Below are 24465 nucleotides of genomic sequence, written 5' to 3' on the forward strand. Positions count from 1 at the left end.
GGACCGCAGCGACGCACGGATGCACGCCAAGACCGTAGGATCCTACGCAGTGCCGTAGGGGACCGCACCGCCACTTCCCAGCAAATTAGGGACACTGTTGCTCCTGGGGTATCGGCGAGGACCATTCGCAACCGTCTCCATGAAGCTGGGCTACGGTCCCGCACACCGTTAGGCCGTCTTCCGCTCACGCCCCAACATCGTGCAGCCCGCCTCCAGTGGTGTCGCGACAGGCGTGAATGGAGGGACGAATGGAGACGTGTCGTCTTCAGCGATGAGAGTCGCTTCTGCCTTGGTGCCAATGATGGTCGTATGCGTGTTTGGCGCCGTGCAGGTGAGCGCCACAATCAGGACTGCATACGACCGAGGCACACAGGGCCAACAGCCGGCATCATGGTGTGGGGAGCGATCTCCTACAGTGGCCGTACACCACTGGTGATCTCGAGGGGACACTGAATAGTGCACAGTACATCCAAACCGTCATCGAACCCATCGTTCTACCATTCCTAGACCGGCAAGGGAACTTGCTGTTCCAACAGGACAATGCACGTCCGCATGTATCCCGTGCCACCCAACGTGCTCTAGAAGGTGTAAGTGAACTACCCTGGCCAGCAAGATCTCCGGATCTGTCCCCCATTGAGCATGTTTGGGACTGGATGAAGCGTCGTCTCACGCGGTCTGCACGTCCAGCACGAACGCTGGTCCAACTGAGGCGCCAGGTGGAAATGGCATGGCAAGCCGTTCCACAGGACTACATCCAGCATCTCTACGATCGTCTCCATGGGAGAACAGCAGCCTGCATTGCTGCGAAAGGTGGATATACACTGTACTAGTGCCGACATTGTGCATGCTCTGTTGCCTGTGTCTATGTGCCTGTGGTTCTGTCAGTGTGATCATGTGATGTATCTGACCCCAGGAATGTGTCAATAATGTTTCCTCTTCCTGGGACAATGAATTCACGGTGTTCTTATTTCAATTTCCAGGAGTGTATTAGCTCGTTGAGATCGTCATAATATATACGCTGCGGGATTTGATTGTTTAGAGCTTTATGCTCATAGTCAGTACCATCACAGCTGCTGCTGTTGTTTTCACCATCAAGTATTGGTTTTTAACGGTTTTGTATTTATTGTTGCTCAGGCTTTTTGGGCTCTTATGTACATCAGTCAAATGCAGCATTTCACGGTACATTTCCCTACCATTAACTGAATAATTTATGGCTTTTTTCGTGGACCTTAGGAAAAGCCAGGTGTTTACTTAGACCGCCTACCACCAATCTACACTCCTGGAAATTGAAATAAGAACACCGTGAATTCATTGTCCCAGGAAGGGGAAACTTTATTGACACATTCCTGGGGTCAGATACATCACATGATCACACTGACAGAACCACATGTCAAAGACACAGGCAACAGAGCATGCACAATGTCGGCACTAGTACAGTGTATATCCACCTTTCGCAGCAATGCAGGCTGCTATTCTCCCATGGAGACGATCGTAGAGATGCTGGATGTAGTCCTGTGTAACGGCTTACCATGCCATTTCCACCTGGCGCCTCAGTTGGACCAGCGTTCGTGCTGGACGTGCAGACCACGTGAGACGACGCTTCATCCAGTCCCAAACATGCTCAATGGGGGACAGATCCGGAAATCTTGCTGGCCAGGGTAGTTGACTTATACCTTCTAGAGCACGTTGGGTGGCACGGGATACATGCGGACGTGCATTGTCCTGTTGGAACAGCAAGTTCCCTTGCCGGTCTAGGAATGGTAGAACGATGGGTTCGATGACGGTTTGGATGTACCGTGCACTATTCAGTGTCCCCTCGACGATCACTAGTGGTGTACGGCCAGTGTAGGAGATCGCTCCCCACACCATGATGCCGGGTGTTGGCCCTGTGTGCCTCGGTCGTATGCAGTCCTGATTGTGGCGCTCACCTGCACGGCGCCAAACACGCATACGACCATCATTGGCACCAAGGCAGAAGCGACTCTCATCGCTGAAGACGACACGTCTCCATTCGTCCCTCCATTCACGCCTGTCGCGACACCACTGGAGGTGGGCTGCACAATGTTGGGGTGTGAGCGGAAGACGGCCTAACGGTGTGTGGGACCGTAGCCCAGCTTCATGGAGACGGTTGCGAATGGTCCTCGCCGATACCCCAGGAGCAACAGTGTCCCTAATTTGCTGGGAAGTGGCGGTGCGGTCCCCTACGGCACTGCGTAGGATCCTACGGTCTTGGCGTGCATCCGTGCGTCGCTGCGGTCCGGTCCCAGGTCGACGGGCACGTGCACCTTCCGCCGACCACTGGCGACAACATCGATGTACTGTGGAGACCTCACGCCCCACGTGTTGAGCAATTCGGCGGTACGTCCACCCGGCCTCCCGCATGCCCACTATATGCCCTCGCTCAAAGTCCGTCAACTGCACATACGGTTCACGTCCACGCTGTCGCGGCATGCTACCAGTGTTAAAGACTGCGATGGAGCTCCGTATGCCACGGCAAACTGGCTGACACTGACGGCGGCGGTGCACAAATGCTGCGCAGCTAGCGCCATTCGACGGCCAACACCGCGGTTCCTGATGTGTCCGCTGTGCCGTGCGTGTGATCATTGCTTGTACAGCCCTCTCGCAGTGTCCGGAGCAAGTATGGTGGGTCTGACACACCGGTGTCAATGTGTTCTTTTTTCCATTTCCAGGAGTGTATATTGTGTCATCAGTTACATTTATAGGCTGTGAGCCCAACATGTACGGTCTTCCCCTGCTAACGCCGGCTGTCCTATCTATCTGGCCAGGAACGTGATGAAAGCTGCCTGAGAGATTCAGTAACATGCTTAAAGGTCTCTCTTAGTGTTAGCTGTCGATCCATGTGCCCTAATCTTCTTAGATGTAATTTGTCTCGAACGGATTTCCGCGCTTGAATGACTTTCTGCTTCGATGACATGTCGGTGTATACTAATCTCTGCAGCGTGAGGCTTTATATATCTGCTCTTCTTCCTGTTATTACGTGCCTGCTCCCCCTTCTCAAGAGCAAGAACCTCTACATCTGTTTTCCTCTCAATAGTCTCTACCTTTTCAGCTAATTCGGTTACTTTCTTACCGGTTTCATTAAATAACTCATTTAATGCATTGATCATTCTCAGAAAAATCTGGTAATACGTCTCCAGCTCCCTACGCATACCTCCAACTTTATGCATAACAGCTTGAATTTTCGTATCCACGTATAAGCAAATGTTCTGTCTATGTACACCCATTCTCTCGGTTTGAGAGCTAGACATGCGCACGAATTTGTCCATGGTGCAGTGTATACTGATGTACTAATCTCTCTTACCGTGCAATATATGCAGAAACACTTGAAAGTTCCGAATGTATCTACCATGACTCAGTTTTCTTGTTTTATCAATAACGATAAACCTATACTGTGAATGATTCCAGCAATCAGCACATATCTTTACAAAATCATTGAACGACATGTCAGTTTCTACACGTGTGTGGTAAATGTGTTTTAAATTCAGATTGTCTTTTTTGAAGTCTACAATGAAGTTTATATTATCCCTAACCAACTGTTTCGGGATTCTGGAATGTGTTTGGCTGAAATAAAGTACATCAGTAATCATATGACGACCGAAACAGAAATATTTTCAAATTTGGTCTTGGTTTTCCACAGCAACGTCGTGAAATATGAAGACAGTGGTTAGCTTTGCTTTTTCAGGTGGGGGATATCACTGTTTTCACTTAATGTCGTGAATGTGACGCCTTTTACTCCGCGCAATATCTCCTGTAATAGCTGATACTTGGGTTGAAACAGTGTTTTTGAGAATTCACAAATATTTTCAAATTCAGAATCCACCTACATGTGTTAGAAGCATCATGAGTACATTAGTCTTGCCACAAATGAATGGACCTATAATAACTGCTCTTATATTATCAGGAAGGAGTATTCCATTCTTATTTTTATTCTTCTTCTTCTTCTTCTAAGGTCTTTTTTTGCATCTCCACTGGACCAGTCAATGTCAACAAAGTCCTTGTGATGACGATGTTTCACCCAAACTGTCATGATACTGACTACATCAGGTACTGACAAGTAGTTGCCATGTATAGAAACATATACTTTTAGGGACAGTAATAGCATGTATACCACTATAGCTTCATCACTTAACCAACTGAGCTATATTGGCTACTCAGAGAAATCAGCTATATATTTTACCCATGAAGAGTAACTTCATCATTCATTTTGTCAATGACTAGTGAGGAGATGTTTGGGAGCAATTGGCTGCTGCTGTATCATTATAGGTGTAGAATTGAAAATAATGATATTGATAAATGTGATACTTGGACTATGATCAGAGAGGTCTGAAACAAAACACAAATATAGTTTGAGTTTATATATACATACATTATTTATTTAAATATCATACATTGGATGCTGGATTTTAAAAAATAATCAGACTCTTTCTTTATCTTCTTCTTTGCACCTGTACAGTGTTTCCCAAACAAAGCGTTCTGAAATGCAATAAATTCCGCTCATATCTCGAAGCCAATGGGTACCTCACAATACTCTGGTTTTTCACATGCACTTTTAACCTGTCTCTCTTTTGGTTCTGCGTTCATGTTCAAACAAAGGTATTGTTCCAGAGCATCAACATGTACACTATGCACACATAGAAAGCTTACAACATCATTGTGTGCAGTCTATGCTCGGCAAAAGTTCATAAATGAGGCGTGCTGTAGATAAACACACTTTTCACCCTATATCGCTTATAGTTCAGACTCATCATACACTCTGTAACAGAAAGTGTCACATCAATAAAGCGAATGTCCGAGGGGGGGGGGGGGAGTGGGGAGACCGAGTCGGATAATATGCTGTAGTCATCTGCTGATTAAAGTATCACTCTGCACGACATATTTCGTCCCAGCCAAGCTCAAAAATAGGCACCATAACACCCTCTGATGCATTTTCAACTTCTATTCTGACATGCAAGCTCCAGTCATGATGTGCTTTCATTTACATGTTTCATTCCACTGGGAGTTAAATTGTGTATAGAACTGAAAAGAATGGGCACACTTTATACCTTCTTAGACACAGCATCTGCACTCTGTGCCTGTACTAGCACAGGAATGTTCTGCTGGGATGGGTTGTATGTCAGTGACCAGTTCCCTCCTCTATCTTGCTGTTGTTTAGGACCACCAGCATTAGTCGATCTGTTGGGAGCAGACCTCATGTCCTCATCACACAAACTGATGAGTGGGACAGACAATAACAGCTCTATGTCTTGTTCCGCCAAGTGGGCTATCTGTGCTGCAGGATCGCATGTGATCGCTATAGGTTCAGATATGCTAGAGGTTGTTGCTGCCACAGTCCAGAGGTCGGTGCAGGTCTCAACAAGATGTCGGCTGAGTTTGATGCAGGTTCGACATGTTGGCGCTTGCCCCTGCAAGCTTGGATGTGTTGGAGGCTACTGCTGAGCAAAGAGGACGAGGAAGCACTACATACAGAGCAAGACACCAAAACAACCAATAATAATAATGCTAACTACAGACAGACAAAAATGTGATATGGGATACTTACTTTTCTATTCTGCTGCGCTGTGCCAGATCGGTCTGCTGTTGATGCTTCATGGTTCTTCTTCTTCTTCCTCTGCCACTGCTGTTGGCTGACTGAGAGAGAGACTGAGGTCACAGAACTGCTGAGCCTTCCCTACATCACCTCCTATGATGTCACCAGATACTGCCATCCTATTGGTTGAAGCCTAACACATGACCAGAGTCAGGATTCCTATTGGTTCCCGACCTTTTTTCTGGACCGCCATCTTGGTGATGTAGAGCTGACAGTGCACTCTGGCGGCGATGTTATGAACTAGGCCAGTTGGCCTCCAACCCTAAAGGTGAACACCTTTGGTTCATTGTGGAACAGGGTCGAGTTGATGTGGGCTGTTTGGCAATTTCAAAAAAGGTAGGCAGTTCCAGCACAAGCATCTATCTGTGTGTGTACTGAAATGCATGTTCACGCCATCCCACTGCATCTCCATTATTTGTCAAAAAGTATACACCACATGTTCGTCCATTATCATTTCTTTCCACCCATTGTGTTGAGGCTATGGCTACAGTCCTCAGTTGTGAGCTTGCATTTAGTACACGTATTAAATTCACCCCTGCTCATCACCAGCATTTTCTCAACTGTATACATGGATGCTTGTGCCAGAGTGGGTTAACGTTTTGCCTCTTGCACTTCAGAAAACTGACTGACAAGACTTTTATCGACTGATCCATATTTACAGCAGAGGCATTTATCAGTATGAGTTGCAAAGCATAACTTAGTCCATATTCATTATTTCCTGAAGTGTATTTGTCTTCACCAAATATCAATGCTATCAACGCAGTTCTTAGATGCTAATATACTCCCCCTTCTCCAGCACAGACATCTCATCCATTGAACACAGTTCACAATTACATCCGTCCTACTGTCCCAGTAGCTACACACAGACTGAGTACTTTTCCCGGCATTTTTCCGCAGACCGTCATCTTGGATTATGTCATGGGAGGGGAGAAGGGGAGGGACGATAGCGCCCTCTGGTGGTGGTGTTCTGAACTAGGTCAGCTGGATCCTGGACCTCATGGTGAACATACAGGATGGAGCTACTGAGCTACTGCCTATGACAACTCAAATAGTTTAAATAAGCAATCCATGCAAAATAAAGACCTATGTCCATTGTATCTGGTAGCCCAGCACAGACTCAGTCCTTTTCCCACCAAATAAAGACTTACATCCATCCTATGGCAGCCTAGCATGGACTGATTCCTTTTCCTGCAAATTTTCAGGTGGAGGTGGCAAGGGGTGGTGGGAGGGGAGAGAGGAGTGGGGGGAAGGGAGGGAATGGGAGTGAGGAAGGAAGGGGAGGGGGAGGGGAGGGGTTAGGTTAGTGAACGTAGCTCAGTTGACCCATTTACCCGCCAAAATTTTGACTTCCCGCCATGACATCACTGTGAGATTGTCACATCTATGACCGCCATCTTGAATAAATTTGGCAACAATGCCGAGTGGGGTGACGCAGCTGTTGCCCTACTACTCATGTTCCTGCTCCATTCATCAGCTTCCAGTTGTAGGAGAGGTGAGTCTGTTTCTTTTTTACTGTGTATTCATCCAAATGTGTTGAAAGAAAGCTCTGTAGTGTGCATCCAGAATTTTTATGGCCCTTCTGCCAATTCACAAGTTCCTCTTAAGCCCTCATGACCCGAATAAAGATTTACACAATAATTTTTATCTTCCTGATGGGGAGGACCTGCTCCTTCCCACACAAATTGAATGTACCAAATTCCTTGTTTGTCCCTATAGTCAACCAAGTTCTCTCTAACCTGAATAACATTTATTCCATTGTTCTTTGCTGTGCCACAAACAAAGTTTATTGAATTAAGAATCTCTGGAGACTTCAGGTTATTATAGGATAGGCGTGCACTACACGCAGGAAGCGGCTACAAGGGTAGCGGAGTACGTGTGGAGTGCACATGTGGGTTTTTTAGGTTCGAGAATTCCCTCCCTAGGTCCAACAAGAGGCTTCCTGAGACGCGGCAAGGTAGGAGTAGGCAAAATGCAACAGGGAATAACAATATTAATCTGCTAATAGTAAACTGCAGGAGCGTCTATAGAAAGGTCCCAGAACTGCTCCCATTAATAAACAGTCACAATGCCCACATAGTACTAGGGACAGAAAGTTGGCTGAAACCAGATGTAAACAGTAATGAAATTCTAAACTCAGATTGGAATGTATACTGCAGAGACAGCCTGGACAGTGAAGGGGGAGGCGTGTTTATAGCGATAAGAAATGCAATAGTATCGAAGGAAACTGACGGAGATCCGAAATGTGAAATAATATAGGTGAAGGTCACGGTTAAAGCAGGCTCAGACATGGTAATTGGATGTCTCTATAGGCCTCCTGGTTCAGCCGCTGTTGTGGCAGCGCACCTGAAGGATCATTTGGAAAATATTTCGAGTAGATTTCCCCACCATGTTATAGTTCTGGGTGGAGATTTTAATTTGCCGGATATAGACTGGGAGACTCAAACGTTCATAACGGGTGGCAGGGACAAAGAATCCAGTGAAATTTATTTAAGTGCTTTATCTGAAAACTACCTTGAGCAGTTAAACAGAGAACCGACTTGGGGCGATAACATATTAGACCTTCTGGTGACACAGACCCGAACTATTTGAAACAGTTAACCCAGAACAGGGAATCAGCGATCATAAATCGGTTACTGCATCGATGATTTCAGCTGTAAATAGAAATATTAAAAACGGTAGGAAGATTTTTCTGTTTAGCAAAAGTGACAAAAAGCAGGTTTCAGAGTACTTGATGGCTCAACACAAAAGTTTTGTCTCAAGTAGAGATAGTGTTGAGGATCGGTGGACAAAGTTCAAAACCATCGTACAATATGCGGTAGATGAGTATGTGCCAACCAAGATCGTAAGAGACGAAGAAGAGCCACCGTGGTACAACAACCGCGTGGGTTCGTGGACTAACTGCTCGAAATAATTTTCGGAGAAAGCATTTAGGACAATCTCGGAAGATGTTTTCTGCCTACCACCGGTTTGGAACAAGTATTTTTGCCAACATATCGAGGGAAGGTTGAAGTCCCCACCAACTATAATCGTATGAGTGGGGTATTTATTTGTTACGAAACTCAAATTTTCTCTGAACTGTTCAGCAAGTATATCATCGGAGTCTGGGGGTCGGTAGAAGGAGCCAATTATTAACTTAGTTCGGCTGTTAAGTATAACCTCCACCCATACCAATTCGCACGGAGTATCTACTTCGACTTCACTACAAGATAAACCACTACTGACAGACACAAACACTCCACCACCAATTCTGCCTAATCTATCTTTCCTGAACACCGTCTGAGACTTCGTAAAAATTTCTGCAGGACTTATTTCAGGCTTTAGCCAGCTTTCTGTACCTATAACGATTTCAGCTTCTGTGCTTTCTATTAGCGCTTGAAGCTCAGGGACTTTCCCAGCACAACTACAACAATTGGCCGACCGAAGTGGCCGTGCGGTTAAAGGCGCTGCAGTCTGGAACCGCAAGACCGCTACGGTCGCAGGTTCGAATCCTGCCTCGGGCATGGATGTTTGTGATGTCCTTAGGTTAGTTAGGTTTAACTAGTTCTAAGTTCTAGGGGACTAATGACCTCAGCAGTTGAGTCCCATAGTGCTCAGAGCCATTTGAACCGACTGTTCCTTGACCCAAGCACGTCCTGTATTTTCCATGCACCCTTTGAGATTGCAGCCCAACCCGTAGTTTCCCTAGGCCTTCTACCCTAGAAAACCGCCCAGGCCACGCCACACAGCCTCCGCTACCCGTGTAGCCGCCAGCTGAGTGTAGTGAACTCCTGACCTATTCAGCGGAACCCGAAACCCCACCACCCTATGGCGCAAGTCAAGGAATCTGCAGCCAACAAGGTCGCAAAACCGTCTGATGCTGTAATTTATCGTCTAGTAAGGTCATCCGAAGACCAGTATCAGTTGCAAAGCGATTTAGAAAAGATTGCTGTATGGTGTGGCAGGTGGCAGTTGACGCTAAATAACGAAAAGTGTGAGGTGATCCACATGAGTTCCAAAAGAAATCCGTTGGAATTCGATTACTCGATAAATAGTACAATTCTCAAGGCTGTCAATTCAACTAAGTACCTGGGTATAAAAATTACGAACAACTTCAGTTGGAAAGACCACATAGAAAATATTATGGGGAAGGCGAGCCAAAGGTTGCGTTTCATTGGCAGGACACTTAGAAGATGCAACAAGTACACTAAAGAGACAGCTTACACTACATTCGTTCGTCCTCTGTTAGAATATTGCTGCGCGGTGTGGGATCCTTACCAGGTAGGATTGACGGAGGACATCGAAACGGTGCAAAAAAGGGCAACTCGTTTTGTATTATCACGTAATAGGGGAGAGAGTGTGGCAGATATGATACGCGAGTTGGGATGGAAGTCATTAAAGCAAAGACGTTTTTCGTCGCGGCGAGATCTATTTACGAAATTTCAGTCACCAACTTACTCTGCCGAATGCGAAAATATTTTGTTGAGCCCAACCTACATAGGTAGGAATGATCATCAAAATAAAATAAGAGAAATCAGAGCTCGAACAGAAAGGTTTAGGTGTTCGTTTTTCCCGCGCGCTGTTCGTGAGTGGAATGGTATGGAGATAGTATGATTGTGGTTCGATGAACCCTGTGCCAAGCACGTAAATGTGAATTGCAGAGTAATCATGTAGGTGTAGATCTAGAAAACTGCTGCGGAAGCAAAGGGAACTTCACAGCAAACATAAACATCGCCAAAGCCTTGCGGACAAACAAAAATTGCGCGAAGCGAAATGTAGTGTGAGGAGGGCTATGCGAGAGGCGTTCAATGAATTCGAAAGTAAAGTTCTATGTACTGACTTGGCAGAAAATCCTAAGAAATTTTGGTCTTATGTCAAAGCGGTAGGTGGATCAAAACAAAATGTCCAGACACTCTGTGACCAAAATGGTACTGAAACAGAGGATGACAGACTAAAGGCCGAAATACTAAATGTCTTTTTCCAAAGCTGTTTCAAAGAGGAAGACTGCACTGTAGTTCCTTCTCTAGATTGTCGCACAGATGACAAAATTATATATATCGAAATAGGCGACAGAGGGATAGAGAAACAATTAAAATCGCTCAAAAGAGGAAAGGCCGCTGGACCTGATGGGATACCAGTTCGATTTTACACAGAGTACGCGAAGGAACTTGCCCCCCCCCCCCTCCCCCCTTCTTGCAGCGGTGTACCGTAGGTCTCTAGAAGAGGGTAGCGTTCCAAAGGATTGGAAAAGGGCACAGGTCATCCCCGTTTTCAAGAAGGGACGTCGAACAGATGTGCAGAACTATAGACCTATATCTGTAACGTCTATCAGTTATAGAATTTTGGAACACATATTATGTTCCAGAATAATGACTTTTCTGGAGACTAGAAATCTACTCTGTAGGAATCAGCATGGGTTTCGAAAAAGACTATTGTGTGAAACCCAGCTCGCGCTATTCGTCCACGAGACTTAGAGGGTCATAGACACGGGTTTCCAGGTAGATGTCGTGTTTCTTCACTTCCGCAAGGCGTTCGATACAGTTCGCCACAGTCGTTTAATGATCAAAGTAAGAGCATATGGACTATCAGACCAATTGTGTGATTGGATTGAAGAGTTCCTAGATAACAGAACGCAGCATGTCATTCTCAATGGAGAGAAGTCCTCTGAAGTAAGAGTGATTTCAGGTGTGCCGCAGGGGAGTGTCGTAGGACCGTTGCTATTTACAATATACATAAATGACCTTGTGGATGACATCGGAAGTTCATTGAGGCTTTTTGCGGATGATGCTGTGGTATATCGAGAGATTGTAACAATGGAAAATTGTGCTGAAATGGAGGAGGATCTGCAGCGAATTGACGCATGGTGCAGGGAATGGCAATTGAATCTCAATGTAGGCAAGTGTAATGTGCTGCGAATACATAGAAAGAAAGATCCCTTATCATTTAGCTACAATATAGCAGGTCAGTAACTGGAAGCAGTTAATTCCATAAATTATCTGGGAGTGCGCATTAGGAGTGATTTAAAATGGAATGATCATATAAAGTTGATCGTCGGTAAGGCAGATGCCAGACTGAGATTCATTGGAAGAATCCTAAAGACATGCAATCCGAAAACAAAGGAAGTTGGTTACAGTACGCTTGTTCGCCCACTGCTTGAATACTGCTCAGCAGTGTGGGATCCGTACCAGATAGGGTTGATAGAAGAGATAGAGAAGATCCAACGGAGAGCAGCGCGCTTCGTTACAGGGTCATTTAGTAATCGCGAAAGCGTTACGGAGATGATAGATAAACTCCAGTGGAAGACTGCAGGAGAGGCGCTCAGTAGCTCGGTACGGGCTTTTGTTGAAGTTTCGAGAACATACCTTCACCGAAGAGTCAAGCAGTATATTGCTCCCTCCTACGTATATCTCGCGAAGAGACCATGAGGATAAAATCAGAGAGATTAGAGCCCACACAGAAGCATACCGACAATCCTTCTTTCCACGAACAATACGAGACTGGAATAGAAGGGAGAACCGATAGAGATACTCAGGGTACCCTCCGCCACACACCGTCAGGTGGCTTGCGGAGTATGGATGTAGGTGTAGATGTAGATGTACTGTTGGGTCAAGAAAATTAGCTGCAAGCTGGATAGAAGACCCACTGAATTCGTTCCTAGCTTGGAATTGAGATAAGACTGACTTTTCTTCTGCAGACTGCAGTGGAGACGACGGTAGTTTCTCGAGGAAAACTTCTTCCAACCTAATTTTGTGAACGTGAGGCTCATTCAGCTCTAAAGACGTAATCGAATGAACTATTGTGTTCGTGAGTTCCATCATTTCCTCACCTCTCACCCAGAAAACGTCATCATTCAGGACTCTCTTCTTTATTTCAAGCTGAGCTTTTTTGTTTTTAGCTAAGGTTTGTGAGACACCTTTCTTTAACTGCAAACTTTAATGACAAAAAAGATGGCTCTCCGATCTTGTCTTTGCTGTAAACTTCAGTGAAAACCCAATTTTGAAAATTTTTTCGGCTGATATTTCATCCCCCCATGAACCATGGACCTTGCCGTTGGTGGGGAGGCTTGTGTGCCTCAGCGATACAGATGGCCGTACCGTAGGTGTAGCCACAACGGAGGGGTATCTGTTGAGAGGCCAGACAAACGTGTGGTTCCTGAAGAGGGGCAGCAGCCTTTTCAGTAGTTGCAGGAGCAACAGTCTGGATGATTGACTGATCTGGCCTTGTAACACTAACCAAAACGGCCTTGCTGTGCTGGTACTGCGAACGGCTGAAAGCGAGAGGAAACTACAGCCATAATTTTTCCCGAGGGCATGCAGTTTTACTGTATGGTTAAATGATGATGGCGTCCTCTTGGGTAAAATATTTCGGAGGTAAAATAGTCCCCCATTCGGATCTCCGTGCGGGGACTACTCAAGAGGACGTCGTTATCAGGAGAAAGGAAACTGACTTCCTACGGATCGGAGCGTGGAATGTCAGATCCCTTAAACGGGCAGGCAAGGTTAGAAAATTTAAAAAGGGAAATGGATAGGTTAAAGTTAGATATAGTGGGAATTAGTGGAGTTCGGTGGCAGGAGGAACAAGACTTTTGGTCAGGTGAATACAGGGTTATAAATACAAAATCAAATAGGGGTAATGCAGGAGTAGGTTTAATAATGAATAAAACAATAGGAGTGCGGGTAAGCTACTACAAACAGCATAGTGAACGTACTGTAGTGGCCAAGATAGACACGAAGCCCATGCCAACTACAGTAGTACAAGTTTATATGCCAACTAGCTCTGGAGATGACGAAGAAATTGAACAAATGTAGGATGAGATAAAAGAAATTATTCACGTAGTGAAGGGAGACGAAAACTTAATAGTCATGCGTGACTGGAATTCGACAGTAGGAAAAGGGAGAGAAGGAAACGTAGTAGGTGAATATGGATTGGGGCTAAGAAATGAAAGAGACAGCCGTCTGTTAGAATTTTGCACAGAGCATAACTTAATCATAGCTAACACTTGGTTCAAGAATCATGAAAGAAGATTGTATACATGGAAGAATCCTGGACATCCTAGAAGGTATCAGATGGATAATGGTAAGACAGAGATTTAGGAACCAGGTTTTAAATTGTAAGACATTTCCAGGGGCAGATGTGGACTCTGACCACAATCTATTGGTTATGAACTGTAGATTAAAACTGAAGAAACTGCAAAAAGGTGGGAATTTAAGGAGATGGGACCTGGATAAACTGAAAGAACCAGAGGTTGTACAGAGTTTCAGGGAGAGCATAAGGGAACAATTGACACGAATGGTGGAAAGAAATACAGCAGAAGAAAAATGGGTAGCTCTGAGGGATGAAGTAGTGAAGGCAGCAGAGGCTCAAGTAGGTAAAACGACAAGGGCTAGTAGAAATCCTTGGGTAAGAGAAGAAATATTGAATTTAATTGATGAAAGGGGAAAATATAAAAATGCAGTAAATGAAGCAGGCAAAAAGGAATACAAACGTCTCAAAAATGAGATCGACAGGAAGTGCAAAATGGCTAAGCAGGGATGGCTAGCGGACAAATGTAAGGATGTAGAGGCCTATCTCACTAGGGGTAAGATAGATACTTCCTACAGGAAAATAAAAGAGACCTTTGGAGAAAAGAGAACCACTTGTATGAATATCAAGAGCTCAGATGGAAACCAGTTATAAGCAAAGAAGGGAAAGCAGAAAGGTGGAAGGAGCATATAGAGGGTCTATGCAAGGGCGATGTACTTGAGGACAATATTATGGAAATGGAAGAGGATTTAGATGAAGATGAAATGGGAGATACGATACTACGTGCAGATTTTGACAGAGCACTGAAAGACCTGAGTCGAAACAAGGCCCCGGGAGTAGACAACATTACATTAGAACTACTGACGGACTCGGGAGAGCTAGTCATGACAAAAGTCTACCATCTGGTGAGCAAGATATATGAGACAGGCGAAATACTCTCAGACTTCAAGAAGAATATAATAATTCCAATCCCAAAGAAAGCAGGTGTTGACAGATGTGAAAATTACCGAACTATCAGTTTAATAAGTCACAGTTGCAAAATACTAACGCGAATTCTTTACGGACAAATGAAAAAACTGGTAGAAGCCGACCTCGGGGAAGATCAGTTTGGATTCCGTAGAAATGTTGGAACACGTGAGGCAATACTGACCTTACGACTTATCTTAGAAGAAAGATTAAGGAAAGGCAAACTTACGTTTCTAGCATTTGTAGACTTAGAGAAAGCTTTTGACAATGTTGACTGGAATACTCTCCTTCAAATTCTAAAGGTGGCAGGGGTAAAATACAGGGAGCGAAAGGCTATTTACAATTTGTACAGAAACCAGATGGCAGTTATAAGAGTCGAGGGGCATGAAAGGGAAGCAGTGGTTGGGAAGGGAGTGAGACAGGGTTGTAGCCTATCCCCGATGTCATTCAATCTTTATATTGAGCAAGCAGTGAAGGAAAGAAAAGAAAAATTCGGAGTAGGTATTAAAATCCATGGAGAAGAAGCAAAAACTTTGAGGTTCGCCGAGGACATTGTAATTCTGTCAGAGACAGCAAAGGACTTGGAAGAGCAGTTGAACGGCATGGACAGTGTCTTGAAAGGAGGATATAAGATGAACATCAACAAAAGTAAAACGAGGATAATGGAATGTAGTCGAATTAAGTCGGGTGATGGTGAGGAAATTAGATTAGGAAATGAGACACTTAAAGTAGTAAAGGAGTTTTGCTATTTGGGGAGCAAAATAACTGATGATGGTCGAAGTAGAGAGGATATAAAATGTAGACTGGCAATGGCAAGGAAAGCGTTTCTGAAGAAGAGAAATTTGTTAACATCGAGTATAGATTTAAGTGTCAGGAAGTCGTTTCTGAAAGTGTATGTATGGAGTGTAGCCATGTATGCAAGTGAAACATGGACGATAAATAGTTCGGACAAAAAGAGAATAGAAGCTTTCTAAATTTGGTGCTACAGAAGAATGCTGAAGATTGTATGGGTAGATCATATAATTAATGAGGAGGTATTGAATAGAATTGGGGAGAAGAGGAGTTTGTGGCACATCTTGACAAGAAGAAGGCACCGGTTGGTAGGACATGTGCTGAGGCATAAAGCGATCACAAATTTAGCATTGGAGGGCAACATGGAGGGTAAAAATCATAGAGGGAGACCAAGAGATGAATACACTAAGCAGATTCAGAAGGATGTAGGTTGCAGTAAGTACTGCGAGATGAAGAAGCTTGCACAGGATAGAGTAGCACGGAGAGCTGCGTCAAACCAGTCTCAGGACTGAAGACCACAACAAAAACAACATCTCATTTGACATTGCTTGTTAAGTGTGGTTGTGTTTTACTGTTTTGACAGCCTTATTGCATTTGCCATGAAAGGTTCCATTGTTTGACTATTTGAAATAGCTGAGCACAACGCGTTTAGTAATAGCTAAGTACCCGAGTGGAAAGATTGATTCAATGCGCTTCCGTATTTGGAGCATTGTCACCGATTACCATCAGAAACTTTTATGGTTCATGCTTCTCCAAAACATTTTTGATAACCTGAGGACAATACTTGGCATTGTGGCTGTTGCTTTTAATCATTACAAACTCAACAAATAGTGGTTCAGGCTTTGATACTATGTTGTTACTATTGGATTCATTGTTAGATAGCTCAAGCCATTCAAGCTGCAGATGATACCAATAACACTTTAAATTAAACAAAGACGACATTAAGTTGATTCTCACACGACCACATACACTTGATTGGCTGTCAGACAGTCAGACCAATGTTGCCAATTCCAATTAACTACACATAAGTTCATCTACTATTTGCAATAATATCAATAGCACTAATATTCGCTTAGAATATCTGGAATTAGTGTACAAAAAGTTTATACATAACTATTATAATTGTGGATGTGTCATGCGCCGATTCCAATTCGACTACTATCAGAATCGAACGATTCCAGCGCCTTGGGCATCGATTCTTTGCTACGTCTGACAACAATGCATTCGTTTCACTGAAAACAGTTTAACATTTAAGAATACATTTAACATCAAGTAAAACACGCCAGCTGTATAATACATTCAGCAATAATATTGTTATCAATAATCATTCCCAATAATATTCAGAGATTTGACAGAGATTATAAAATACGTTACACTACAAAGCGAAGACCTAAGGACATTTTTTTTGTACTAGCTACTACTACACAGCTGGTCAACGCTGTGTTTGTGTGTGTGTGTGTGTGTGTGTGTGTGTGTGTGTGTGTGTGTGTGTGTGTGTGTGTGCTGTATTACTGAGAGAGAGAGAGAGAGACAGAGATCAAGAATGAAGAGTAGAGCTGGTAAAAAGAAGGACATTGTAAATGATAGGCAGCTGCCCTCAACATATATCCTTCCTTGGTACAGTAAGTTGAAATGCTAGTAAAAACAACAAAGGCAATCAATTATATATGTAAGTTAACATGTAAAAATGTACTAGCTTTTAATATCGGGAGTGTCGTCCCACTCCTTATTTTTATTGGTAAATTATTCATTCTAGCAGTAAAAATTTTAAAAAGTACTTTTTTATAAAGCCATATTTTGGGCATTTAAAACTGCTTTGGACAAATTCCTAGGCAAATGCCTATTTGTAAGTATCCCGCCCACTGGCATTTGCCCAGACCACATCACTACTCCCAGCCGACCTACAACACCTAAAAGAGGTGCTCCGTAGAAATGGGTGTAGTGAGGTACAGATCTGAATGGTGCTCAAGAAAAGAACAGATGTAGCAAACCAGGAAGAGGAGGAAGGAGACAAGATAGTCGCATTCCTTCCTTACTTGGGGTTGTACTCAGCCAGAATCTGTTTGCAAAACGTAAGACGAAAACTGTTCTCTGATCATCGCAAAAGATTCATCAAAACTGAACGTATCAGGAATATACATCATCTCATTTGAGTGTGTTCACCAATACATCGGTGAAAGGGCAACACTGTGAGGAAAGTATCAGGTGTGTACATCATAGTAGTTGTGTTGTTGTGGTCTTCAGTCCAAAGACTGGTATGATGCAGCAGCTCTCCATGCTACTCCATTCTGAGCAACCCTTTTCATCTCCGAGCAACTACTGCAACCTATATCCTTCTGAATCTCCTTATTATGTTCTTCTCTTGGTCTCCCTCTACAATTTTTACACTCTACGCTTCCCTCCAGTACTAAATTGGTGATCCCTTAATGCCTCGCAATGTGCCCTATCAGCCTACTCTTCTTCTAGCCAGGCTGTACCACAGATTTCTCTTCTCCCCAGTTCCATTCAGTACCTCCTCATCAGTTACGTGATCTACCCATCTAATCTTCAGCATTCTTCTGGAGCACCATGTCTCAAAAGCTTCTATTCTCTTCTTGTCTAAACTGTTTGTCGTCTACGTTTCATATCCGTACATGACTACACTCCATACAAATACTTTCAGACTGGACTTCCCGACACTTAAATCAATACTCGATGTTAAAAATTTTCTCTCTTTCAGAAATGCTTTTATTGTCATTGCCAATCTATATTTTATATCCTCCCTACTTCGACCACCATCAGTTTTGCTTCCTAAACAGCAAAACTCATCTACTACTTGAAGTGTCTCATTTCCTAATCTAATTCCCTCAGCATCACCAGACTTAATTCTACTGCAATCCATTATCTTCGTTTTGCTTTTGTTGATGTTCATCTTATATCATCCTTTCAAGACACTGTCCATTTCGTTTAGCTGCCATCTGGTTTCTGTACAAATTGTAAATAGCCTTTGGCACCCTGTGTTTTACCGCTGCCAACTTTACAGTTTGAAAGAGAATATTCCACTCAACACTCACAAAAACTTTCTCTAAGTCTACAAATGCTACAAACATAGTTTATCTTCCTTTAACCTATCTTCTATGAGAAGTGGTAGGATCAGTATTGCCTCGCATGTTACTGCATTTCTCAGGAATCCAAACTGATCTTCTCCGAGGGCGTCTCCTACCAGTTTTCCCATTCTGGTGTAAAGGATTCGTGTTAGTACACTACTGGCCATTACAATTGCTACACCAAGAAGAAGTGCAGATGATAAACGGGTATTCATTGGACAAATATATTATACTAGAACTGACATGTGATTACATTTTCACGCAATTTGGGTGCATAGATCCTGAGAAATCAGTACCCAGAACAACCTCCTCTGGCCCTAATAACGGCCTTGATACGCCTGGGCATTGAGTCAAACAGAGCTAGGATGGCGTGTACAGGTACAGCTGCCCATGCAGCTTCAACACGATACCACAGTTCATCAAGAGTAGTGACTGGCGTATTGTGACGAGCCAGTTGCTCGGACACCATTGACCGGACGTTTTCAATTGGTGAGAGATCTGGAGAATGTGCTGACCAGGGCAGCAGTCGAACATTTTCTGTATCCAGAAAGGCTCGCACAGGACCTACAACATGTGGTCGTGCATTATCCTGCTGAAATGTAGGGTTTCGCAGGGATCGAATGAAGGGTAGAGCCACGGGTCGTAACACATCTGAAATGTAACGTCCACTGTTGAAAGTGCCGCCAATGCGAACAAGAGGTGACCGAGACATGTAACCAATGGCATCCCATACCATCACGCCAGGTGATATGCCAGAATGGCGATGACGAATACACGCTTCCAATGTGCGTTCACCGCGATGTCGCCAAACACGGATGCGACCATCATGATGCTGTAAACAGAACCTGGATTCATCCGCAAAAATGTCGTTTTTCCATTCGTGCACCCAGGTTCGTCGTTGAGTACACCATCGCAGGCGCTACTGTCTGTGATGCAGCGTCAAGGGTAACCTCAGCTATGGTCTCCGAGCTGATAGTCCATGCTGCTGCAAACGTTGTCGAACTGTTCGTGCAGATGGTTGTTCTTGCAAACGTCCCCATCTGCTGACTCAGGGATCGAGATGTGGCTGCACGATCCGTTACAGCCATGTGGATAAGATGCCTGTCATCTCGACTGATAGTGATACGAGGCCGTTTGGATCCAGCACCTACCGCTTCCTTATTCTGTTAACAGTCATTGGATCTCGACCAACGCGAGCAGCATTGTCGCGATACGATAAACCGCAATTGCGATAGGCTACAATCTGGCCTTCCTCAAAGTCGGAAAAGTGATGGTACGCATTTCTCCTCCTTACACGAGGCATCACAACAACGTTTCACCAGGCAACGCAGGTCAACTGCTGTTTGCGTATGAGAAATAGGTTGGAAACTTTCCTCATGTCAGCACGTTGTAGGTGTCGCCACCGGCGCCAACCTTGTGTGAATGCTCTGAAAAGCTGATCATTTGCATTTCACAGCATCTTCTTCCTGTCGGTTAAATTTCGCGTCTGTAGCACGTGATCTTCGTGGTGTAGCAATTTTAATGGCCAGTAGTGTTTTTTGCAACCATGACTTATTAAACTGATAGTTCGGTAATTTTCACAACTGTTAGCACCTGCTTTCTTTAGAATTGGAATTACTGTATTCTTCTTGAAGTCTGCAGGTATTTCACCTGTCTCATACATGTTGCTCAGCAAATGGAAGAATTTTGTCATGGCTGGCTCTCCCAGGGCTATCAGTAGACCTAATGGAATGCTGTCTGCTCCGGGGGGCCTTTTTTCGACTTAAGCCTCCCAGTGCTTTGTCAAGTTCTTCACGCAGTATCATATCTCCCTTTTCATCTTCATCTACGTCCTCTTCCATTTCCATAATATTGTCCTCAAGTACATCTCCCTTGTACACCATGGACACACAGAGAAATCAGTAGCGGCAGAGCGGCACATAAACCCAGACCGTGCATTTGACTTCGAGAAGGTCAAGTTTCCATGCCGAGCAACCAGCTAATGGGACAGCATTATTAAGAACGGATCTACGAGAACTCGCCAGTAGAGACAAAGATGACTAACATAGTTCGGTAAAGAATCCCGCGTTAGTGCCAATAAGACGAGAGTGCGACCAGCACTGTTCAGCACACAACACGCACCCTAAATAGCCGTGGAGAGATTCGAGTGCACCCAAAAGCCCCCCCCCCCTCCCCCCCCCTCCCCACCACGCACACCACTGCAACCCGAAACTCCTCCACACCCTTCAGTCGCTAGAGGCCCCAGCCAGCCGCCCGTGATATACTGTGTTCACATGTGGTTTCAGTCTTCTATAGGTAGGCGCAGTAACTTGTGTTTTGTTATGCAGAAGCAAGGGTCTCAACTGTCACTGTCCGTGAAGGACGACAAGACATTCAAAAACAAAATAAGGTTGTCATATCGAAGGTACTGAAATTTTTTTGCTGCTCTAGCCAACAGTGAAGAAGCCAGAAATAATATACGGCTCTAAGCACTATGGGACTTAACATCTGAAGTCATCAGTCCCCTAGACTTACAACTACTAACCTAAGGACAGCACACACATCCATGCCCGAGGCAGGATTCGAACCTGCGACCATATCAGCAGCGCGGTTCCGGACTGAAGCGCCTAGAACCGCTCGGCCACAGCGACTGGCCAAAAATAATACAATTAAATAATATAAATAATACATTAATATAACCAATATAAATAATATAAATCTAAACACTAAGGTAATTCCCAGTCGATTGGACTCCTTATTAACAGTGCAGTAACAACAGCTGAATCACCAAGCGTGAGCACGTGCTTTGATTCTCCAAGACAGGGACGTAAACAAATAAAGAAGTCTACAGAATTTGACGATTTCAACAAAAAAGCTAATGTGTAGAACTGTGCTTGGTTACTACGGCTGTGGAGAATATCCGACAGCTAGAAAAATACAGGGTGATCTCCGTGAAAATATTAATTACTCTGGCTCAGTAACCTTCGTTCTTTGTCTTCTGCGCTTGTTTACTTTTCGGTTCAGACAGTAAGATTCGTCGATGACGGACCTGGCTCATCACAGGACTATGAATATGGGACGGTTCAAGACCCTTCTGCTGGGCTTCTGGTTCGTAGAAATGTTAGAGCCTCACACTGGGTGGTTTCCGTCATCTGCGAGGCGGTACGGGCCTTGGAAGTTGTAGCAGAACAACCACAGGCCTTCGAGTATTTCTTGTGTAACGTATCCGCATTTCGTGTTGGCGGTCGCAAGTATATGACACCGACATGCTGCCGTGTTCACTGTGGGAAAGTTCAAGAAGCTAACCGTCCGGATGATGTCAGTCACTCTCAGAGGTCATGAGGATTAGCACTATGGTGGGAATGGCTGAAACAATGAGTGGCAACACAGTTTACACAGTACAGCAACCTCTGGCCAGTTAATGGACGTACTGCAAGCGATAGTGGAGAAGTTTTGTAACACCTCACCCTTTGCTTGTCCGATTTTTGCGTGTGTTCGCCCCCGACAAACAACTTACAGAGAAACTGGGTGTGGAATTGTACGCAAAAATGGATAACACTAGATTTAAATGTGGCCCTGTCACCCCTAATTAATCTGCGGTGGTAGTGTTGACGATAAATCACACCTATTTTTACTTCCAAACATGAACGATCACGAACACTTAGGGCGTTCAATGACGTCAAACACAGACAGAAAAGAAAATAAAGCAAAAGGGTGGACTCAGGATCAACTACCGAAAGGAAAGGCTTTACCGAATCACAATAATTTTATTATAACCTTCAGATCACTGCTGAATAAAACACAATGAACAATTTACAAATTATCCTCCTAACTGGCATTGGCATATAAGAAGAAACACTACACTGCAAAGTACCGTGAAACCTATGTGGAAACAGCAATTGCAATTGACCCAACTATTTAACGTTACTCCTAACACAGGCCGAAGTGGGAGCGATCTCACCGTAATATTCCTGTTGTAGCGGCGGTCTCCGACGGCGACGGCGCGGCCATGCGATCGGCGTGTGGCGTCTTGGAAAGTACAAACCTACAGTATTCAAACACCAGACTGCTGTCCGTAAACTTCTCTAATTGCGACAATGTTTCTGTCAGCAATGAGCTGGCGCGGCTAACGTCCTCTCAGAACGAAAGACCAAGAGGGGAGACGACTTGGCTAACGTCCTCTCAGTACGAGAGCCCAGAACGGAAGACCTCTACCGAGAGTCCAGCAACATCGCTCTTCACCTTTGTTTTCTCACCTCAACTTTTACCGAGCAAATCACAGCACTAGAAGCTCTCAAAATACCCAGTTTGCCAGTGCCGACCAATGTACGGCCATGGAATAGAACTCTTTTCTACAATTCTTTTATTTCTACAAAATTTCACAAGTAAACTCCGCCCTCGCCGGCTGGGAAGAACCACAGCTGTGGGGAATAACACGTTTACTGGAAGTTTTCTCCCAAGAGACCACTCGAGATTTTCCCGGCAAAATTCCCCGTTGTAGCGAACACAGATTCTTGCATTGAAAGTTTGTTATTCGGAACTCCTAGCCTGCCCCACTTGAGTTACTCGAAGGCGTAAAATTAGTGTGACATAGGCGAGTGCACACACAGGAAAGCCCGTCCAGCTATCCACCGCTCTGTTTTGGTAAACACTTGAACACCTGCAGCCGCGCATCCCTCAGAGGTTGGCGGCCGCTGTGGCCTCTCTAAACGGATTACAGAAATGCCCCGGTTCACCATTCATACCGTCAGGCTGTGGCCTTCGGCGGCTAGGCAGGGACGTAGCCGAGCTCTGTCTCACATACTGCCTTTCCGCAGAATCCTATAATTACAAAATAGCGGAATTCTCGCGTGCCGATGAGTTTCCACATAGATTTCCTACACCGTAATTTAGAGTATTACTCCCACAAAACCTAAAGTGTCACGGTAAATGGACTCATGTAAGGTGCAAGGCCGTTGCTACCTTACAGTTTTAATAGCCCTTACCTGTGTTTCAGCGTGTTGAGAGCGAAAATTGTCAATCCAAGCCGTGGGTTTCTGGAGCAGAGAGGGACGAGAGTTCGACGGGAGACGGTATGGAGGCGCGTGGCCTTGAGGTCACATCGAGAGATGGAGAGGCGCTTGGTCGCAGCCAGGTGCAGTTTTCGCTGAATCGATCGAGTAAGTGTCGCCTTTTAGCGCTAGCGCTGCCTTCGTTCTGAGCTGCTCACAATCTGCGAAGTCAGTGCTGCTACTTGTGTTGCTTTTTATGGTGTCTTAACTTATTTGGATTTTGGATCCGGTTTTAGCTTGCATTCGTGAGCTTCACGGATTTTGGAGAGCCAGTTGTAGTTCCTTAGAAGTCTTCTGCTCTGTCATGGGTATCCACCACTTGTTAGCAGAACAGTCTGTTTCCAAGTGAGCTTCGCTCAAGTAATTTGTGCTTTTAAGCATATCAGTGTGGCATTTCCACACCCATTGTGGAATTTGATTTGCTACATTCTTTGCAGAGACAGTTTGTTTTTTATTTGAGCATCAAATAAATGATTGTACGAATATTCATTCTGAGAAAACATTTATCTAATTGTGACACAATTTGGAGATAAGAAACTCGTGGTTTAAAATAAAACTTTGAATTCACTTTTTTTAGTCCTACAACAAATTAGGCAACCCACAAATAATAAACAATGCTAATTTCTTCTGTATAACTAAATTGTATAATCACTGTGGCGGCGTTAAAGCAAGAGCCCTAACCACAGAACAGCATACGTGTGTTAGGAAATTTGATTAATTTGCATGACGAAAAACTGATGAGAATTGTTCTCACTTATATTTAGCAGTTTTGTGATTACAGAGCATTTTCAGTTACTGAGATTAGCAATTTGCTGAATTAAAGCAATATAAGGCATTCGCCAGTTTGCTTATCATCTGCGTGTTGAGCATGTTAAGTGTGACAGCCAGATAGCACTTTCCACTGCCGAACCCAGGACGTCACGCTCACAGCAACGATCTAGCACGCATCTGATTCGAAAGTACTCCCACACTGCCGTGCACAGAG

The sequence above is a fragment of the Schistocerca americana genome, chromosome 5 (genome assembly GCF_021461395.2).
Source record: "Schistocerca americana isolate TAMUIC-IGC-003095 chromosome 5, iqSchAmer2.1, whole genome shotgun sequence".
NCBI classification, from domain to species: Eukaryota; Metazoa; Arthropoda; class Insecta; order Orthoptera; family Acrididae; genus Schistocerca; species Schistocerca americana.